The sequence below is a fragment of the Mercurialis annua genome, linkage group LG2, assembly GCF_937616625.2.
Source record: "Mercurialis annua linkage group LG2, ddMerAnnu1.2, whole genome shotgun sequence".
In the NCBI taxonomy this organism is placed as follows: Eukaryota; Viridiplantae; Streptophyta; class Magnoliopsida; order Malpighiales; family Euphorbiaceae; genus Mercurialis; species Mercurialis annua.
In genome coordinates, this window is record NC_065571.1 from 21318130 (window position 1) to 21341059 (window position 22930).

Genomic DNA, 22930 nt, shown 5'->3' on the forward strand with positions numbered 1-22930 from the left:
CAACATTCTATAACATTTCTACAACATTTTGCTACCAAAATTCTGCATTTTTGTCATCAAATTCTCTTAATCTTCATCATTTTCATCATTTGCATCATGGATACCCCTCTTTGCTCTTTAAGAAGAAAAACCCAAGGGAAGAAATCTCAAGGTCCTTCCACTAGCAAAAGAGAAGCAATTCCACCACAAGTGGAAATTCCAACACATGATCAAGAGACCTTGAACTTAATGGTTAGCAAGTTTCATGAAAGGCCCATCTTGCCTAGTCGCTACATAGATTTTGCGGGTTTGGAAGCAAGCAATGTGAAAAGAGATGTTTTGGAACTCATTGACAATTTCGGGTGGAGGAAATTTGTTTATTCTCATCACCATGATGGGTATGAAAACTTGACTCAAAAAGTACTCTCTTCACTCTACATTATTCGCAAGGAAGATGAAGAAGTTGGTTATTTTGGGGTCTCCTTTCGCGTTCAAGGAAGACTTTATCGGCTATCAAGAGAAGAAGTTGATGATGCGTTTGGCTTTGAATGAGGGCATCCTACATGTCCTTCTCATGTTCGGTTAAACTTTAAGGAATTTTGGGGAGAAATTAGCACTATCACCCTATATCGCTCCAATTCCGCAACCGCCAAGACCTTGAAGACCCTACCCTTATTCATCCTTCATTGCATCATTACTCATTCTATTTATGCAAGAAGTGAGGGCAATGAGAAAATTTCCAAGAAGGATGTGTTTTTCCTATATCTTGCAACTAAAGGTATTAAATTTTCGTGTGGTTTCTAATTTATGAATTACCTTTTTGATCTTGATAAGAGAGGGGGTCACCTAAGGGTTGCTTCCTTTGTGACGTGCCTAGTCAAAAAGGCCAAAGCCCTCACTTCTCAAGTCAAGAATGCTAATCCTCCACCTTTTCATTCGAAATGTGCTCCCTTGGACCAAAAGCATTTTGAGCATTCTTCTAAGGCCATCATAGTTCATGACAACTCTATTCAATATTTGTTTGGTGAGAATGCCATTGGTGGTGAGATTGAAAGGCTAGCAAGGAAGAGAAGGGTCTCCTCTACTAATATTGAGGAAGATGTTGAGGAAGCCGCAAGGGCAATGAGGCAATAAGAGCGTGAATTATGGCCTCATATGGATCCCCATGCCTCATCAAGTAATCCTCCACCTTCCTTTGCAACCATGTCACAAGCTCAAATGTTTGAAACTATTTATGGACAAAATGTTCATATGATGTCAAGAATGACAATGCTTGAGGGGGAGGTCAACACTATCAAGGAAGGGATGACATATCTCAAGAACAAATTTGACTCTCATTGGTATTTTTCGCCTAACGCTTCACCTCCTCACAATGAAGACCCCGATGATGATGAAGATTGACCCTACCCATTGCATACTTTCACTTGCATATCACGTTTTATTTTCATAGTCAGTTTGCGTTGTTTTATTTTCTAAGTGTGGTTGTAACATACATATGTTTCCTTATGCTTCTCGTATTGTACTTGTGATTTTCATGTCGTATTCAAACTCGTGCAATTTATGTTTATGCCGTGTCCTATTTTTGCTTTTTGATTTTGACAAAGGGGGAGAGATCTTAACTTGACTTGACTTAACTTTTCTCTTTTTGTATTATATGCACAAATTGAGGGGGAGACAAAGTTTAGTTATCAACTTATATTTTTTTTTTGGTTAATTGTCAAAGTCAAAAAGGGGGAGAATGTTGGACCTTAATTGATTCAATATCTCTTCTATTTTGACCATGAAAATTAACACAGAAGGTTCTAACACTCTAATTAAGTGTGTAGGAACCCCCCGGAACACTAGAAAAACAAATCGGACATCTCTAGCGATAATCAAATTTTTCGATTAAAAAGCTGTCCAGTGAAAGTTGGCGGCCGCCAACCTTAGTTCGCGGGTGCGAACTTTCTCAGCCGTAGAAGAGGCTGAAGCTCGCGAGTGCCAAGTTTTTTAAGCATTGAGAGCGAACTAAAGTTCGCGGGCGTGAAGTTTAAATGTCCCAAAAACTGATTTACAACGGTCATCTTTCACACCCAACGAGGTGCTGCACCTCAGCAGAGGACCATTGAGGACTTTCCCTAAGGAGCCGTTCGCGGGCGCGAACCATAGTTGGCGGGCACGAACGTTGTCTGGCAAGTCTATTTCAAAAAGATGATTTGTTACTCTTTTGCTTCACACAAAAAGAATAACGGGAAGAATTGTTTGGAGGCCTATATATATCATACTATTGTGTATGGAAAAGGGTTGACAACCAAAGCTTTCAAACCTCTCAAGCAATCTTCAAAACTTGTGTGAAAAAAACCTTTGTAACTTGTTGGTTTAAGAGTGAACCCTAGAAACTCTTGTTGTTGTTTGGTTTGTAGTTTTTCCTAGAAAAACTATAAGTTGTTGTTGTTAGTTGTTCGTTAAGGTTCAGCCTTTGAAAACCTAAGTTGTGAGTGAACTTGTAAAAACTCCAAGTTTAGTGGAAACCTTTAGTTTGAGGGAAGTGGATGTAGGTGAATGTGTTAATAACCGAACCACTATAAATCTTGTGTGTTCTTCCCTCTCAACCTCCATTAGATTAGTTGCAAGCAATTCTTAATCTGCAAAAGTTTTTTAGTGGCAACTATTCAACCCCCCCCCCCCCCCTCTTCTAGTAGCTATTAGGTTACAAATTCAAGCTTAGAGCATTTGTTTCCAGGTTCCCGGCTAAGAATTCGATTCCTGTGAAGAGTGAGGTACATAAAATAGCTTCACCAAGGATCGTCAGCTCACATGCATTCCGTGATGGAAGATCGTATAAGGAGGCCGTTTCTGCAGAATTAAAAGAGCAAGTGGTTTCTTTGGATATGTCGAAGTTAAAGATGGAACAGTCACAGAATATTGTCCTCCAACATAACTTAGTAGAAGCTGTAGACATGGAATGGATGGTGACATCCATTGTTGGAAGGGTGAATGATATTCAGGATATTCAGTTAACAAAACTGTTTCTGTTTGATCATAATATTAAGGTCCAAAATCTTTCATTGTTAGGGGAAAATTTGGTTCTCATTACTTTTGGTATGATTTTAGAGGCAGAAGATTTTATCATGAATAAAAAACCGACTCTTTTTGATTTTTTCCAATCATTTGCTTGGGCGGAAGATCATAACCAATCTTTCCTAAGGTTGGTTTGGGTGTCAGTTTCTGGTATCCCTATCTCTCTCTGGAGGTCAAAAACTTTTAAGGAAATTGGTGATTCATTGGGGGAAACTATTTCTGTTCATCAGAGTGTAGATAACCGAGATTGTTTGGACTCAGGGCTTGTTTTAATTTCAACTTCATGCAATTACATCAAGCATTCCATTAATTTGATATTTGGAGAGGAGATGATATCAATTTTTGCATCCGAAACGTGTGACCCGGTGCAGTTTATAGAGCCTAAGCTTTCTCCAAATTTAAAGGATTCTAGAGCAGAGGAGGAATCTTTGAAAACTAAGTTAAGTTCATAGGATGAAATAAATTCTTCTTTTGTCGGCGTTAACTTACTTAATTCGTTTAATACGGTTGTCCCAGAGACATCTGTTGAGACTAAGAACCAAGATACCTTCGACGAGCAGATGCTTGGGGACCTATGAGATTAGGTTTTCAACAAGTAACCGTATCCAGAATCAGTCTTGAGTGGAATCAGCTAGAACAAGATGATATGTTGTCTAAACACTCTCATGAAATTGAAAAAAGCGTGGGTTTGGTTGGCCATGAGTCAGATAGGGAGTTACAAGATGTTGAAACTACTGTTGAAGTGATAATCCAATCTTGTGTTCAGGATCAGATTAATGCTAAATGTATTCAATTGGACGGTGTTGACAGTTCAATTCAGACCGAGGTGATTTCTACTCCAGTTACATCAGCAGTTAAATCTGCTTGTAGGCCTATGAAGAAGCTGAATATTTTTGTTCGACTCTACTCATTGTCGCCATATTTTGATTTATGCTAGTAGTGTGGCGTCTAAGAGGATGGCGTTTTGGAGTGAGCTTAGTGGATATTTGTGTTTCACGGGTTCAATTTTCATAAGTGGCAATTTCATTAAAACTCTTTCTCCGGAAGACAGACTAAACGGTTCTGGGTTTACTCCATCTATGCTTGCTTTTTGTGATTTCGTAAATAATGTTGAGTTACTTGATTTGCCGTTACAAGGGAGGAACTTCACTTGGCAAAACGCTCAATCTAGATCTCGTATAGATAGATGTTTGGTCTCGTCATCAGCTAGTGTTCTTTGGCCAAGGATGTCGTTAACTGCTTTCCCCAGAGGTCAGTCTGACCATGTTCCAATCTGTTTTCGTTCTGCCGTTTTATTTGGTTGGGATCCTAAGCCATTCCGATCTATTGATGCTTGGTGGGACCATGATGAGTTTGAGGAGTTTGTTAAAGCAAGTTGGTCCGCCATTTGCTTAAATTCTTCTAATCTCACCCAGAGGTTAAAAGAACTCAGAATTCAGATCAAATCTTGGAATGCAGAAGTGTTTGGGGATCAAGCTAATACAATTAGAGTTCTTAAGGAAGATATATTGAGTAGAGAGATAGATGGAGATTCGGGTCTTATCTCTAAGGCTGAGAAGTAGGATTTGTCTAAACTCAGAGAGGAGCTCTGGACAGCAGAAAAGAGATTAGAATCTCTTTGGGTTCAAAAATCTAGAATAAAATGGAATGTGGCTGGCGATAAGAATACAATTTTTTTTCATAGTATGGCTTCCATTCATTACAGGAACAACCATATTTCTTCGATCCATTTGGAGGATAACATTTATTATGATCCAAAAGATATCAGATTTCACATCATAGAGTTTTTTAAGAAATTGCATAGCAAAAGAGAGAGTTGCCGATTTGATATTTCTGGGCTGCACTTCCGTCATTTGGTTGCTGAGGGGGCAATTTCTTTAATCAGGCCTTTTTCAGAGAAAGAGATTTTTGAGGCTATCTGTGCTTGTGGGGAGAGGAAAGCTCCGGGGCCGGATGGGTTCAATTTCTACTTCTATAAGAAATCTTGGGTTATTCTGAAAGATGTGTTCAAGGAATTCTTCTCTAATTTTTTCAACTGCAATTTTCCTCCTAAGGGTATTAACACTTCTTTTATGGTGTTGGTCCCTAAGGTAGCAGGATCTGATAATATTAAAGATTACTGGCCAATCAGTCTTGTGAATGGTTTCTATAAACTGTTGTCGAAGACTTTGTCCAGAAGATTAGCTCTGCTTCTTCATAGTGTGGTTTCTGATAACCAACATGCCTTCTTGAAAGGTAGGAGTATACAAGAGTGCTCTATGATTGCTAATGAATTTGTTCACTTAGCTGCTAGAAAAAAGGAAAAATTGTTGGTGTTGAAACTCGACTTCCATAAGGCTTTTGACAGCATTGAGTGGGATTATTTGTTATCAGTGTTGAGTTGTATGAAGTTTCCTAAAAAGTGGATAGACTGGTCGACTTGTTGTTTTTCTTCGGCTACAATGGCGGTTCTCGTTAATGGTAGCACAGTAGAACCTATTAGCCTGCAATGAGGAGTAAGGCAAGGTGACCCTATTTCTCCTTAACTTTTTGTTAATGCAACAGAGAGTTTGAAGGTTTTACTTGATCGTTCTATGAAATTGGGGCGTACTCGTGGGTTCTCGTACGCCGAGAATCAGGACCCTATTTCGATGCTCCAGTTTGCGGATGATACAATTCTCTATATTCCTTATGACATGGTGCACCTGAAAACACTTACTCGTATACTTAGGTGTTTTGAATTGATCTCTATGTTAACGATTAAGTTCCACAAGAGCTCCATTATGGGTATTAATGTTAGCGAGATCGATCTTTTATTAGCGGCGCAGATGGTTGGCTGTAAAGTGGAGTCTTTTCCGATTAAGTACTTGGGTCTTCCTTTAAGTAACACAAACCTTTCTGTTGGTTCTTGGGATTATGTGGTGGAGCGTTTCAAATCGAGATTGGCTATATGGAACGGAACGCTTCTTTCTCATGCAGGCAGATTTGTTCTTATTAAATCTTTCCTGTTCAGCGTTCCGGTCTATTTTATGTCTATTTTCAGAATGCCTAGAGCGGTTCAGTCTCTTCTGGAATCCTATATGACGCGTTTCTTTGGATAGGAGATGTTGATTCTCGTGTTTTTAGCAAAGTCTCTTAGAGAGTTATATGTCAGGATTTTAAAAGTGGTGGTTTGGGAGTTTCAAATTTGCAAGCGAGAAATCGAAGTTTGCTATTTATGTGGATATGAAAGCTTAGAGTTGTTAATCATAACTCTTTATTGTTCAAAGTGGTTTCGAATTGTTCAAAGTTGACGGATTGGGCTTGTCTTTTGAATGGCGATGTCTCTAAAATGTTGTTTATTTGGAAGGGTATCAGAAGGTTGTGTTGTGTTGATAAAGAGGTTTGAAATCTCTTTGTGGTTAATGTTAAGTTCAAGGGGGGAATAGGAACTTCTATTTCGCTTTGTAATGATAATTGGTTAGGTGTTGGTCCGGCTTCAGCAATTTACCCTAGACTTTGCCAATTTTCGAATAAAAAGAGTGCCTCTATTAACATCGTTTGGAATGAAGGTTGGCAATGGCGTCGTAGATTAAGAGGTGTGGAGTCGTTGTTGCTTCAGGATTTACAGGCGGCTCCTGATTTACGGAGTCTAGATGTTGCGTTATGGAATGACAAATTTGGAAATTATTCGGCAGCCTCGTTTTGTAAACTGCTACATTCTGCTTCTGCTGTGGTCTCAAATGATGGTACTGTTGCAGACGTATAAATTTTGTAGGGGCTGCTGCTGCTTCAAACAATGGTCCGGGAGATAGGAATAATGCAGTTTTAAATAATAGAGCTACTAGAGGGCCTTCAGTTTTGGCGGTAAGGGACAATTCAAATGTTGTTATTCGTACTGTTGGCAGGCCTCATAACGCAACATCTGAAGTGGACAGCAGAAATGGGTATGTGGTGGAGGCGGTAAGTCGCGGTGACGGGTCTGAATGGAATAATTTTCTTAAAATTTGGCATTCTCTTGCTCCACCCCGAGTCAAGTTTTTTGTTTGGTTAGTTGTTCATAACAGAGTTCCTTCACTTGCTTTTCTCGCTCAACGGTCTATTATTTCTACGGATAACTCTCTTTGTTCGCTTTGCGGTGTGTTGGAAACTCAGGACCACATTTTTATTCACTGTGCTTTTGCTAGGAATATTTGGGTTAACATTCTGCAGATGGTTGAGGTTATTTGGTGTATGCCAAATTCTTTCGTGGACTTCATGATTCAATGGCAACAAATAATCCCATTGGGTCCGTATTCAAAACTTTGGCTCTGGTTCATTATGGTTTGGGAGATATGGAAATACAGAAATGTCAGGGTTTTTCAGAATGTTGATATGAACGTAGAGCATGTGATCTTTAAGGGTTTCTCTAATTCGTTTTTTTATTAAGTTTTATAGTAGGGACTTTGCTTACTCAGGATTAGATTTCTTTAGAAATCCTGCATGTATTTTATTTTCCGGATTGTGATGTTCTTGCTTTTTCATTGAGTCGTAACCTCTAGTGTGCTGTCTTGAGCGTGCCACTTCTTGTGCGAAATCTCAGCGTTAAGGTTTTTGCCATTTCTTTTGGCTTTTATACAAATTTTATTCATAAAAAATAATAATAAACAAAATAAAATAATTAATAATTCATACAATAAACTCATTTGCTAAAAAATATATTATGCTGGCTCGGATGAGCCAATTTTCTTCATCTCTATTCTACCAATGAAGGCCCGGATGAGCCTGTTTCCTTTGCTAACAGTTGAAGCTTTTTTATCATGTTGGCCCTTTCTCCACTCCTTCTATTACAAGTGAAGTAGGCAGGTGCATGCACCTAAATAACCAATAAAATAATCAGAGTTAAAAATACACTATGCAACTACGGTAACCTCATGCACAACCAATAAAATTTCAGCTACTCCCTCTATAAAAGGAGCAACCAATAACAAAAGACATGCTTAAAAAAGAGAAGAAATACTGCTTAAAAACAATCAGAAGAGACGAGAAAAATATAGGTAAATACATATGGGAATAGGGGAAGTTACAAGCAGAAAGGGTAGAAAAATAAAAATAGAATAGTTGTTCTGAAAATAGCAGGCATATTGCTGAGATAGCAGAAACAGTCGAGAGAGATACAAAAAGAGAGTGGAGAGAATTGTTGGAGTGTAGATAGAAGAGAAATATATAAACATATAGAATATCAGGGTATATACATACCTTAATAAGTATTAAATCACTCACAAAATACTGATGAAAGAAGGAAGATTAAACAGCAAGGGTATATTTTCGTTTATCGCTTCATAACTGCTATTTTCATTCCAATCTTATTTCTATTTGCACGTTTCTATTTTTATTATGCTGTCTTGTATCTTCCTCTATTAAAATGTATCGTTTATATTCAATTACACATTAATATTTATGTTCTGCTAATCTATTTTTGTTAAAAGCTAAAAGAGGTAGAGGTGAGTGGATACCCCTCTCTGTTCATAACATTATCAAAGTAGCAAATAGGCATACCTGACATATCTGTGTACCCTTTTTCTCCTAATCCTCGGTTCACTTCCTTTAAGGGTATATGTGAATTTCCATTCCTTTGTCAGTGGTTTAGCGACATACTAACATCGATTAGTTAAACCACAATATCAGATATGTTTTCATTTGTTTACATAGGGAAAGAAATAGTAACATACGTAAATTCTGAAACATGCTAGAGAAAGGTAGTGAAGGAATCAAAAGAAAAGAGAAATGGGAGATGGAAATGGTGCAGTGCGAGAGGAAGAAAAAATAGAATTGTAAATTAGGTTAATTGATTTAGGATTGTTAAGTTTAGGGCTTTTTATATAAAATACTGATTTTGGCAGCCCATTTACTTTTATACAGGACAAGTTAAATCTTTACTTTACCTACCTCATTTTCTTACTTTGATAACTTGTACTTCAAATTTCTTTCTTTTATACGATTTTTCTTATTTCTCTCAATCATTCTTCTTCTCCACGATTTCTTTTGAGTTGTGAAAGAAAATTTTCACGATTTCTGCTCCTTCGCTTCCGCCATTCCGCCTCCTCCGTTCCGCCGTTCCGCCTCCTCCGTTCCGCCGTTCTGCCTTCGCCGTTCCGCCTTCGTCATTCTGCCTCCGCCGTTTCGCCTCCATCGTTCCGCCTTTGTCTCGCCGCGTCATCTTTCTTTTATCTTTTTAATTTTAGATCTGAAATTTTTTGTTCTTTTTTTTTATTTTCAGATCTGTAATTTGTTTATCTTTTACTGTTGATTCACCATTAAACATGTATAAAGAGTATCTTTAAAGAATCTAATACTTATTTCATGTTATATAGAATAATTTTGTGATTTTATATAATAAAATTCTGTTATTTCTGCATTTTTTTGTGTTTTGTTGTATTTCTGCATTTTTTTTTATTCTGCAGAATGATTTGTTGATGATGATTGATTGCTGAATTATTGTAATGTTACAGTGTTGTTGATTTTATGTTGACTTTATGTTGACTTTATGTTGATATCTACTGATTCTTTTTATTTTAACATTGACAAATAAGATAATATTGTCTGTGAAATAAACTTTCGTTAGATGAAATGAAACTGTATCATAACCGTCTTTGTCGAAATTTAGTTAGGTATGAGAGGTGGAACGCAAAATAGTTATACAAGTGATTTTGAAGAAACTGTACAGCTGCAAAGAGAATTGAGGAAAAAAAATATTTTGAAATAAATTTCTTTAATTTGTGAACTGTTGTGTTGGTGTATATTTAATATATTTTTATTTTTATATGTAAGAATAATTTTATTTTTTCATTTGAATTATTCTTGTTGTTTTTTCATATTATTTTGATTACTTACTATGCTAATATCTTTATCTGATTCATTTATTTTAAACATTTTGTACCTTTGTTGTTCTTTAGTAGAATTTCTACTATCATATTAACAAATTATCAACATAATGTCAACACGATATCAACAATTAATGCTAATTTAGTTGTAAAATGAGAACATTGATTGATTTAAGCAGAAATGTAATATCCCGTAAAATTTTAAATTTATTTTGTTAATTTCCGACGTGGTTCCGGATGTGTTTTGAGGGGTATTTGAAGTTTCGTAGATTTTCGTGGTTCGATTCGTTTTGGTTCGGTTTTAAAAAAAATGATTCTTCTTGGTTTGTGGTTCAACCGTAGTGGTTGAACCACTTCTGGTTAACTCAGGTCTCAATCGAGACCTGAGGTATTAAATTGGTTCTCGTTCGAGAATCCAAGGATTCTCGAACGAGAATCCATTTGCAAGCCTGGTCTCGTTCGAGACCATGCCCTTTCTCGAACGGGATCAGGCCAAAAAGGGCCATTCCCGTTCGGGAATCATATCAGCTTTTGGACCCCTTCGCCCAGCCCACTTCCAACCTGTTTTCGACCTACTTCCTCTCGTTATATCAGCTCGACTTCTAAACAGAAAATCTTCACCACTCATCACCGAAACCCTAGCCGTTTTCCTCTTGTCATTTTGCTGAATATCGAAGCTGTTATCATCTTCCAAAGATCGCTGTTCGGTGAGTTTTCTGTTTCTTTTGATTTCCAGATTTTGCTCTTGAACGACATTACGTAATTTGGTTCGTTCTCTTTCGTTTCTAGATCGAAATTGATTCCGCTTGATCTCAGACGTTCTAGACTCAACTCCCTACGTCTCCCTATCTCAGTTTTGCTGAACGGTACGCCGTCGATCTCGTTCTAATCAATCCCGTTTCATCGTTTCTGTTTGCTATGTGTTTCTGTTTTGCTTAACTGGTTTCTGCCGAACTCTTTTCCCTTTCTTTGCTTATGATTTCACTTGTTTATGATCATAATCTCTTGGGTTAATTGTTAGTTTATGATTTCGTAGAGTTATCAATCCATTTTTCCATTTCGTTCTTCGTCGTCGGAAAGTTTTGGATTTGGCAGTAATGTTTTGTTAGATTCTTGATGTTTGATGTTTAAGATGTTATTGATTATATGATTAGTGTTGATTGTTGTAATTGAGGATGTGTGTTAGCTTATTAATTGAGTGAGTTAAGGTGTAGAAGTCATGATCAGTAGCAAATATGGTGAGTTATGATTTTGTTGGTGATGGGCGGGTCTGTTCTTGTTTTGAATTGAGAATGATGGTTAAATAGCTAACTTGATTACCAATTTATTTTGACTAAAACAAATGAATTCCTTTAGTTATTGTAAATTGAATCTATTTAATAATACTTTGAATTTAGATATGTTATAAATGATATATTTAAACGATAGGTGTTTATAAATTAAGCTAATATAATTACTCGGGTAATTATAATTAATTTCAAATTTAAATTTGGTTTAATTGGTTAAATTACAACTTAGCCCCTGAACTTATTCTACAACCTTATTAAATGGATTTTTGACTAGTAACTTTATATTTGGTTTTTATTATAGAGAAAAGCAATTAATTTGATTTCGGATATCAAATTGGCTAAAGTACAATTTAGTCCCTAATTGGCAAAAGTACAGTTTAGTCCCTAATTGGCTAAAGTACGATTTAGTCCCTAAAACTTTTATTAACTTAAAATGATTAAGTTTTTGATTTGTAACTTGGGTTACTTAGAATTGAAGTTATTGAGTTCCGCTTTTAAAATGGATTATTATTTTGCTAAATTGTTTTATAAATATAAACTTGGGTTTATATTTGATAAACGTTTTGAATCGGGTTAGACTTGGGTCGCCCGACAAGTGAGGTTAGCTTGGTAGTTTATGATAACTCGGCTAACCCACTGTTTGGAAATTATTTATTATTTAAAGTTATTAAATAATATTTATAAATTGGATTATAAGCGAGAACTAAATAGACTTATATTAATTGGGCTTTATTTACCTAATGGGTATTATTTGTGTGTGCTTTGGATTGTTTATTCCGACGTGTTATTCGTGCTAGTCCTATGTGGTGTCTAGTACTCTTTAGAGTTAGGGTCTGATTTTAATAATTATTTTATTTGTCTAGACTCGTCTACTGTTCGCGCTTCAGAGGCGAACCAGAGTTAGTTGCTTGCCGGTATTTCACGTGGATTAGCAAGCTGTGAGTTTGTACTTACTATTTACCGCTTTATTAAGTAAATTGTTATTTTAATAATAAATATATATACTGTACGTATATTTCGAACTGGTTTTATATTATGGCTTCTAGTTGGAACATGCTACCTAATGGGCATCATTAGGACTGCGTGCGCACCGGTAATGATCTGGGAAAGGTATTTATGGTAATGTGGTAACTCGGTGTGAGCATAGCTCTCGGGACCAAGTAGAGTAACTCGGTGTAGCTCAGCTCTCGGGACTCTGGTATAAGTGTGGTCAGTGGTAACTCGGTGTAGCTCAGCTCTCGGGACCAGACCTATTGGATTATGTTTATTATTTAGAATTGTGGATTAGGGTTCCAACTATTATCTGTAATATCGTTATTAAATGTTTTAAACGTTTTAAAGGTTTTCCACTTAATAAATGTAAATAGTGGTATGAACTCATCTCAGTATATCTGACCCCGTTGTTTTCCCAATTTTTCCCAGGGTTATGATCTGAGAGAGTCTGGTGATCTCCGCATTTACTTTTCCTCGGAGGTTCCATTTATTTTGATAAACTGTCAACTATTTTATTCTTAGACCGCAGTAGTAACTAGACGTCTTTATTATTATTATTATTTATTTTGTCGGATTGGTTCGATTGGTTATATTGCTCTGGCATGCTGTATTATTTACATTGATTCCTGATGAATCTATTTTAGACTCGGATTTGATTAAGCATGTTATATTAACTGTTGAATATTATAACTGCTAGTTTTAGGCTGAAGTCTCGGTTGCCCCCGAGCATTGGTTTTCTGCAGGTTTATGTGTTTATGGGATAAATGAAAGGCTGGCTACGGGTTTCGGTACTACATTACCCATACCCTAGCGCCGATCGCGATTCATGAAAATGGGTCGTGACAAACTTGGTATCAGAGCTTTGGTTTCAAACCAAGGCCATTGCTTGCTATGTGTTTACTCTGTTAAGTATTGTTGTGTCTTAGGAACTACTGCGGATATAGGGTTATGTCATGTCTTTTAAAACGTCATCTTTTGATTTTTAAAACTTTCTGCCTACACCAATAGGATTGCGTCGAGTCAGTCATTGTATGTTGATTTGATATTGTTAAATACTAATTTTATTTCACTTGGGTGAACATTTTATTGCTGTTGATTTCTTGGGAAATCCTATATTGTTGCTTGTTTTGTTCATACTTGGGTATGAGATACCTGTTATTTAAATTGTTGTTGTTCAATCTTAGGATATGGACAATGTTATTCGTACTCGTGCTCGTGCTGCGGCAGAGCAAGAAGCTGTGGCTGATGATGCGATTTCCATGGAAGTCGATCAGAACGTACCACCAGTTCAGGCTAATGCTGGACGTGGTCGAGGTGGAGGTGCTGGCAGAGGTAGAGGTGCTGGTAAAGGCAGAGGAGCTGGTGCTGGTAGAGGTGGAGCGAGAGGACGCGGTGCAGCAGGTGTTCAGGCACCGAATGTGCAGCAGGCACCGAATGTGCAGCAGGCACCAGAGGTGCAACAAGCACCAAATATGCAAGCGTTCGACTTCACTACTTTCTTGGCTGGCGTTGTCGAGATGCAGAACAATCAGGCTCTACTGCAGAATCAGTGTAATATACTGGGTCAGTTAGCGCAGCAACAGCAACCTCAGGTTGGTGCTGTAGCTGGTATTGGTGGACTTGCTGGTGTCGGTCATATTCCAACAGATAGAGAGTTGGTGATGACCTACTTGAAGCTGAATCCGACTTCTTTTGATAGTACTGGGGATGCTCTTGACTTTTTGGAGGAATTTGAGTACAACAGTCAGAGGATTCAAGCTTCTGATCGTCAATCAGTGATGCTTGTGGAGATGTCGCTGAAGGGTCCAGCTAAGGACTGGTATCGTGATAACATCAGGCCAGTTATGGATACTTTGTCTTGGGCTGATTTTGTGATCAGGTTCAGAGGTTACTATCTACCCTTCTCTGTTACTGAGAGTTTCAGAGAAAAGCTGCTAAATTTGAAGAAGGGGGATAGATCAGTGACAGACTACACTACTGAGTTTGTACGTTTGGGGCGGTTTGCTACAGATCTACAGGGTGATCAAGAGCGAGTGAACGACCGTTATGTTAGGGGTTTAGGCTCGGAGTTTCTTCCTTTGCTGATAGGGACAAACATGGAGTTTGCCCGGTTAGTGGATAGTGCGCGACGGATGGAGAATTCGATGGTTCAGTTTGGAACAATCTCTGACCCTTTCCAGAATCAGAAGGGAAAGAGTGACGTTCCTAGTGGGGGGAAACAGGCCCCAGTGCAGCGTAGTAGTGGAAATTACTACAGTGGCTCTTCTCAGGCCAACAGGGGGGGTCGACGGACTCACAACAAAGGGAGGCATAGTGCCAGGAGTGCTCCGTACAGTTCCAGTAGCAGTGGGAGCAACCGTGGTTCAGGACGCGGGTACAGTGGTGGATCGAACATTCCGTTCTGCCAGAATTGCAGACGTAGGCATTATGGTCAGTGCCAGTTAGCTCCTGGAGGTTGTTTCACTTGTGGCCAGCCGGGTCATTTTTCTAGGTAGTGTCCGACATCTGGGCAGCAGATGTCTAACTCCAGTGTGGCGCAGTCATCTTATCAGACCTGTGTTTACACAATCTGTAGGGTACTCTCAACCTGCATCATCTTTTGGTGGCCAGCGGGGCCGTGGTTCTGGTGGCAGAGGTTTTGGTGGCCGTGGTAACGGCGGTAGAGGTTCCAACGGTTATGGTACTGGACAGAGTTCGCAGCAGCAGCCGCAGGGTCGGCCAGAGTGTTCGCACTTACTCCTCAGGATGCGCGTGCATCAAATGCTGTGGTGCAAGGTACCATTCCGATTTCTTTTATAGATGCTTTAGTGTTATTTGATGCGGGTGCAACCCATTCGTTTGTATCTACATGTTTTGCTGGGAAATTGGGTAGAGCACCATCTGTTTTGAGTGAACCTCTAGCTGTGTCTACACCTATGTCTGAAGGTGTAGTAGTGGACGTCGTCTATCCTTCTTGTCCTGTGGTTATTCAGGGTAGAGAATTATGTGCTGATTTGATTGTACTTGACGTTCTTTCTTTTGATGTTATCTTGGGGATGGACTGGTTGTCACGCCATTATGCTTCTATTGACTGTCGAGGGAAGTCAGTCGAGTTCAGGATTCCAGGTGGTCTACCTTTTTCCTTTCAGGGAGAAAAGGCAGAGACACCTAAGAATCTGATTTCCGCCATCAAGGCGAAGCGGATGTTAGGCAAGGGTTGCCAGGGTTTTCTTGCTGTGGTTCGTGATTTGGAGACCAGTAGTGGTGATATGCATAGTGTTCCGATAGTGAATGAGTTCACTGATGTGTTTCCAGAGGAATTGCCTGGATTACCACCTGATCGTGATATTGAGTTTTGCATTGACGTGGTTTCTGGTACAGCTCCGATTTCGATACCGCCGTATTGGATGGCTCCTGCAGAGCTGAAGGAGTTGAAGGACCAGTTACAAGAGTTGTTGGATAGCGGGTTCATCAGACCGAGTACTTCTTCGTGGGGTGCTCCAGTTCTGTTTGTAAAGAAGAAAGACGGTTCCTTTCGGCTGTGTATCGACTACAGACAGTTGAATAAGGCTACTGTCAAGAACAGATATCCTCTTCCTCGCATCGATGATCTGTTTGACCAGTTGCAGGGTGCGAAGTGTTTTTCCAAGATTGATTCGAGGTCTGGGTATCATCAGCTACGGATCCGTGATGCAGATGTGCCTAAGACTGCTTTTCGGACTCGTTATGGACATTTTGAGTTTCTGGTTATGTCCTTTGGTCTGACGAACGCACCAGCAGCGTTTATGGATATGATGAACAGAGTGTTCAAACCGTTTTTGGGATCAATTTGTTATCGTCTTCATTGATGACATTTTGATCTATTCTCGGAGTGAGGAGGAGCATGCTTACCATTTGAGGACTATACTACAGACGTTGCGTGAGCAAAAGTTGTACGCTAAGTTCTCAAAATGTGAGTTCTGGTTGGATCAGGTTACCTTTCTAGGACACGTGGTGTCGAAAGATGGGATCAAGGTTGATCCGAAGAAGATTGAGGCGGTCATGGATTGGCAAAGGCCAAGGTCAGTTACCGAGATCAGAAGTTTTCTGGGTTTAGCTGGCTACTATCGTCGGTCCGTGCAAGATTTCTCCAGAATATCTGCACCTTTGACTAAACTGACACAGAAGGGTGTCAAGTTTGAGTGGACTGACAAGTGCGAGGCGAGCTTTGAGAAGCTCAAGGAGATTTTGACTACAGCTCCGGTTTTGGCATTGCCTTCTGGCATTGATGGTTTCACAGTGTATTGTGATGCGTCTCGGATTGGTTTGGGTTGCGTTCTGATGCAACATGGACAGGTGATTGCCTATGCTTCCAGACAGTTGAAGAAGCATGAGGTGAATTACCCTACTCATGATTTAGAGTTGGCAGCTGTGGTTTTTGCGCTGAAAATCTGGAGGCATTATTTGTATGGTGCTACTTGTGAGATTTTCACTGATCATAAGAGTCTGAAATATATCTTTGATCAGAGAGAGTTGAACTTGAGACAGAGGAGGTGGTTAGAGTTGCTGAAAGACTACGACTGTACTATTCAGTACCATCCTGGTAAGGCAAATGTGGTAGCCGATGCGTTGAGTCGCAAGTCTTCGGGCAGCTTGGCTCATATTTCTGAGATTGGGCGTAGACCCATGGTGAGAGAGTGGCACAGTTTGATAGCTTCGGGCTATGGTTTGCAGATTTCTCAGGCTGGATGTTTGTTAGCACAGCTACAAGTGCAACCTGTTTTGATTGATCGGATTAAAGCTTTACAAGCTGAGGATTCACAGTTGAAACGGATTATTGAGGAGGTTCAGCAGGATGGAAATCCTGAGTTTACGTTTGTGGATGGTGTTCTGAGACATGGTTCGAGATTGTGTGTTCCGGATTCAGATGGTTTGAGGGACCAGATTCTGGAAGAAGCGCACAAGTCTGCTTATAGTGTTCATCCGGGTTCTACTAAGATGTACCATGATCTTAAGGGTACCTACTGGTGGAGCGGGATGAAGAAGGATGTCGCTGAGTATGTTTCTAAGTGTCTGACTTGCCAGCAGGTGAAGCTGGAACATCAGAGACCTTTTGGCTATCTGCAACCACTACCTATTCCAGAGTGGAAGTGGGAACGGATTGCTATGGACTTTGTGGTTGGTTTACCACGTACTCGGCAGGGGTACGATTCCATTTGGGTTATAGTTGACCGTATGACCAAGTCAGCTCATTTCCTTCCGATAAAGGTTTCGTATTCTGCTTCGAGGTTGGCTCAGTTGTACATCGACTGGATTGTCAGTTTGCATGGTGTACCGGTTTCTATTGTTTCAGACAGAGGTTCTGTGTTTACTTCGAGGTTTTGGAAAGCGTTACAGGAATCTTTGGGTTCTCGGTTGGATTTCAGTACAGCTTTTCATCCTCAGACTGACGGTCAGTCTGAGAGGCGTTGGAGGATATGCTCAGGATGTGTGTTCTCGATTTTCAGGGTAGCTGGGATACTCATTTGCCGTTGATTGAGTTTTCTTATAACAATAGTTACCACGCGAGTATCGAGATGGCGCCGTATGAGGCTTTGTACGGGCGCAAGTGTAGATCTCCTATCTGTTGGGAGGAGGTCGGAGAGCGTAAACTCTCGGGAGCGGAGATTATTCAGATTACCTCTGAGAAGGTACCGTTGATTAAGCGGAGGTTAGAGACTGCTTTTAGTCGGCATAAGAGTTATGCTGATCCGAAGAGGAAAGACATTGAGTTCCAGGTTGGTGATTTCGTATTTCTTCGGGTTTCGCCTATGAAAGGCGTGGTTCGTTTTGGTGTCAAGGGAAAGTTGGCACCGAGGTATATTGGTCCTTATGAGATTTCGGAGAGGATTGGAGCTGTGGCTTATCGTCTGGTTCTACCGCCAGACATGTCGTTAGTACATCCGGTGTTTCACGTTTCTATATTGAGAAAGTGCATTTCTGATCCTTCGCACGTGATTGTGCCTCAGAGTGTTGAGATTGACCAGGAGCTGTCCTATGAGGAACAGCCACTTGAGATTGTTGATACGCAAGTGCGTAAACTGCGGAACAAGGAGATTCCCATGGTTAAAGTTCTCTGGCGCAATCATTCTGTGGAGGAGTGTACTTGGGAGACCGAGTTGGATATGCGGAATCGCTATCCTTTTCTATTTCCGTGAGCTACAATATCTTGATTTCTGTGACTTTTATGATTTTTACTTGTGTTACGTGTTGTTCTGATGGTAATTGCTTATCGTGTTAAATTCGAGGACGAATTTTTAATTAGTTGGGGAGAATGTAATATCCCGTAAAATTTTAAATTTATTTTGTTAATTTCCGACGTGGTTCCGGATGTGTTTTGAGGGGTATTTGAAGTTTCGTAGATTTTCGTGGTTCGATTCGTTTTGGTTCGGTTTTAAAAAAAAATGATTCTTCTTGGTTTGTGGTTCAACCGTAGTGGTTGAACCACTTCTGGTTAACTCAGGTCTCAATCGAGACCTGAGGTATTAAATTGGTTCTCGTTCGAGAATCCAAGGATTCTCGAACGAGAATCCATTTGCAGGCGAGACCAGGCCCTTTCTCGAACGGGATCAGGCCAAAAAGGGCCATTCCCGTTCGGGAATCATATCAGCTTTTGGACCCCTTCGCCCAGCCCACTTCCAACCTGTTTTCGACCTACTTCCTCTCGTTATATCAGCTCGACTTCTAAACAGAAAATCTTCACCACTCATCACTGAAACCCTAGCCGTTTTCCTCTTGTCATTTCGCTGAATATCGAAGCTGTTATCATCTTCCAAAGATCGCTGTTCGGTAAGTTTTCTGTTTCTTTTGATTTCCAGATTTTGCTCTTGAACGACATTACGTAATTTGGTTCGTTCTCTTTCGTTTCTAGATCGAAATTGATTCCGCTTGATCTCAGACGTTCTAGACTCAACTCCCTACGTCTCCCTATCTCAGTTTCGCTGAACGGTACGCCGTCGATCTCGTTCTAATCAATCCCGTTTCATCGTTTCTGTTTGCTATGTGTTTCTGTTTTGCTTAACTGGTTTCTGCCGAACTCTTTTCCCTTTCTTTGCTTATGATTTCACTTGTTTATGATCATAATCTCTTGGGTTAATTGTTAGTTTATGATTTCGTAGAGTTATCAATCCATTTTTCCATTTCGTTCTTCGTCCTCGGAAAGTTTAGGATTTGGCAGTAATGTTTTGTTAGATTCTTGATGTTTGATGTTTAAGATGTTATTGATTATATGATTAGTGTTGATTGTTGTAATTGAGGATGTGTGTTAGCTTATTAATTGAGTGAGTTAAGGTGTAGAAGTCATGATCAGTAGCAAATATGGTGAGTTATGATTTTGTTGGTGATGGGCGGGTCTGTTCTTGTTTTGAATTGAGAATGATGGTTAAATAGCTAACTTGATTACCAATTTATTTGACTAAAACAAATGAATTCCTTTAGTTATTGTAAATTGAATCTATTTGATAATAACTTTGAATTTAGATATGTTATAAATGATATATTTAAACGATAGGTGTTTATAAATTAAGCTAATATAATTACTCGGGTAATTATAATTAATTTCAAATTTAAATTTGGTTTAATTGGTTAAATTACAACTTAGCCCCTGAACTTATTCTACAACCTTATTAAATGGATTTTTGACTAGTAACTTTATATTTGGTTTTTATTATAGAGAAAAGCAATTAATTTGATTTCGGATATCAAATTGGCTAAAGTACAATTTATGGATTCTCGAACGAGAACCAATTTAATACCTCAGGTCTCGATTGAGACCTGAGTTAACCAGAAGTGGTTCAACCACTACGGTTGAACCACAAACCAAGAAGAATCATTTTTTTTTTAAAACCGAACCAAAACGAATCGAACCACGAAAATCTACGAAACTTCAAATACCCCTCAAAACACATCCGGAACCACGTCGGAAATTAAAAAAATAAATTTAAAATTTTACGGGATATTACAAAAAAACAATCAACATATTATAAAAAAACATGTCAATAGGTCATCAATACAGCAATTTAACACTAACTTTACTTTTCTTTAATGATTGAAAAATCAACATGTTATCAATAGTATATCGACAACATGTCAACATAAAATTGAAAATCAAAAAAAGTAGAAATACTTATCAACATAATGTCAACAATTAATCAACAACGAATCAACAATTAATGCTAATTTAGTCAAGATGTTTGTAAAATGAGAATATTGATTGATTTAAGTCAAAAACAATCAACATATTATTAAAAACATATCAATAATTCATTAATACATCAATTTAAGACTAACTTATTTTTCTTTCAATGATTGAAAAATTAACATATTATCAACAGTATATCAACAACATGTCAACATAAAATTGAAAATCAAAAAAAGTTGAAATACATATCAACATAATGTCAACAATAAATCAACAACGAATCAACATAAGGAATAAAATAAAACATAATTTTTTGAAAAATTGTGACAATCTATAAAATATCAACAAGAAATCAACAACATGTCAACATGATAATGCTAACATATCCTTATCTAATATCATTTAAATTTTGTTTTTTTAGTTTATTTCACGCACAAAATTATCTAATTTGCTAATGTTTTTTTAGAATAAATTTTTTCAATGTTAAAATTAAGGAAATACCAACTGATTATCAACACAAAATCAACATAAAATCAACAACACTGTAATATTATAATATTTCAGCAATCAACCATCATCAATAAATCGAACTGCAGAATAAAAAAACACAGAAATACAACCAAACACAAAAAATGCAGAAATAACAAAAATTTATTCCATATAACCATAAATTTATATTACATAACATGAAATTAGCATTATATTCTTAAAATATAATCTTTATACATGTTTAATGGTGAAATATCAGTAAAAAATTGTAGATCTGAAAATAAAAAAGAAGAAGAAGAAGAACAATGAATAAATTATAGATCTGAAATCAAATAGATGACGACGATGAGCAGAGGAGATGATGGCGTTAACAAAGATGACAAAGGAGGCGATGATGAGAACGATGACGGAGGAGCGGAGGAACAGAGGACGGCTCAGCAGAAGACGGCGAACGGTAAAAAAAAGAGGAAGATGAACTGAAAGGAAGAGAGAATTGAATGATGAGGAGAGAGAAAATAAATAAGATTATGATTTGTATGCTGTTAAGGTTTAATATATAGAGTCCGTATAAAAGTAATAAAATAGGCCGCAAATGGTAGTTTAGAAAAGGCAAATTTAGACCCGTATAAAAGATAAGAAATTGGCAAAATAGGTTGTTTGTGTAAAAAGCCCTTAAGTTTATGCAAGGCCATGTGGGCTTTTGGTCATCTTCAAGGCCTTGGAATTTACACCATAAGAATTTCATTTTATTTAGGAATTTGGGCTTGGCATTTAATAAAACCCATAAATTTCTATCTGAGTAAATTTAATCGAGGATTCCCGATTCAAATTCTAATTAATATTTAATATATATAACAACAATAATAAAATAACTCACAATAATGATAATAATAATGAGTACAAAATTCTTTTTATTTGCATTTTTTATTTTAATTCAATAATTTATAGTGCCGTAAAATTTATTTGTATATTCGCAAATTCAAATTAAATTTAGTTAACATTATTTCAAAATTTCATTTAAAATACTATTTTGTAAGGTTCGAACTACGCGGACTTTGATCCCGTTAAGCGGGTACGTAGGCTTTTCAGATTAAATCTGAAATCACGTCCACCTTTCTTTTTAAATCTTATTTGTCTATTTTATTTAGATTTTACTTTTATTCAAACACATATTAATTTAATTGATTGTTTAATTTTCAATATTAAATTTGAGATCGGTTTCATTCATCTCATTAAGATTTTTCTTTCTTCAAATTAATCTTTTTTTAATCTTTTCAAAAATTAAATTTATATTTTTAAGCCCCAATCGAACTACGCAAACTTTGATTACGTCAAACGGATACGTAGGCTTTTCTTGTTAAATCTTAAATCAAGTCTACCCTTTTTTATATATTTTATTTGCCTATTTTATTCTTTTAAATTTTACTTTTCTCAAATATATTTTGATTTCAATTAATTTTATTGTTTTTAATTCATAAGTTTGAGATCGATTTCATTCATCTCCTAAAATATTTTTTCCTTCCAAATTAATCCTTTTTTAACTTATCAAAGTCCATCTTTCTTTTTAATTTTTATTTGTCCATTTTATCTTTCTAAAAATCTTACTTTTCTTTAAATGTATTTTAAATTTTAATTGATTGTTTATTTTTTAAATCCAAAAATCAAATTTGAGATCGATTCCATTCATCTCTTTAAAGCATTTTTCTTTTAAAATAATATTTTTTAATTCTTAAAAACTAAATTCATATTTTTAAAGTCCAATCGAACTACGTGGACTTTAATCCTTTTTCACTGGTATGTAGGTAGTGTGAATAATTTCTGATTCAAGTCCAATTTTTCATAACCATTTATTTAATTCTTTTAATCTTTTATTCTCATTTTTATTTTGTTATCGCATTATCTTGTTTTTGCTACATTTTGTCATTTATTAAAGTGCTTTATTATTATTATTGTTATTATTATTATTATTATTATTTTATATGTATTATTTATATTGTACCTGTCACGACCCAATTTTATGAATCGTGACCGGCGCTAGGGTATGGGTATGGTTGTACCAAAACCCGTAGCAAGCCTCGCGGAAATCAAATAAACATTTAAACTTGCAGAAAACTGCTCGGGGGCAGCTGAGACTCCAACCTAGGTCTAGCAATTTATATTAC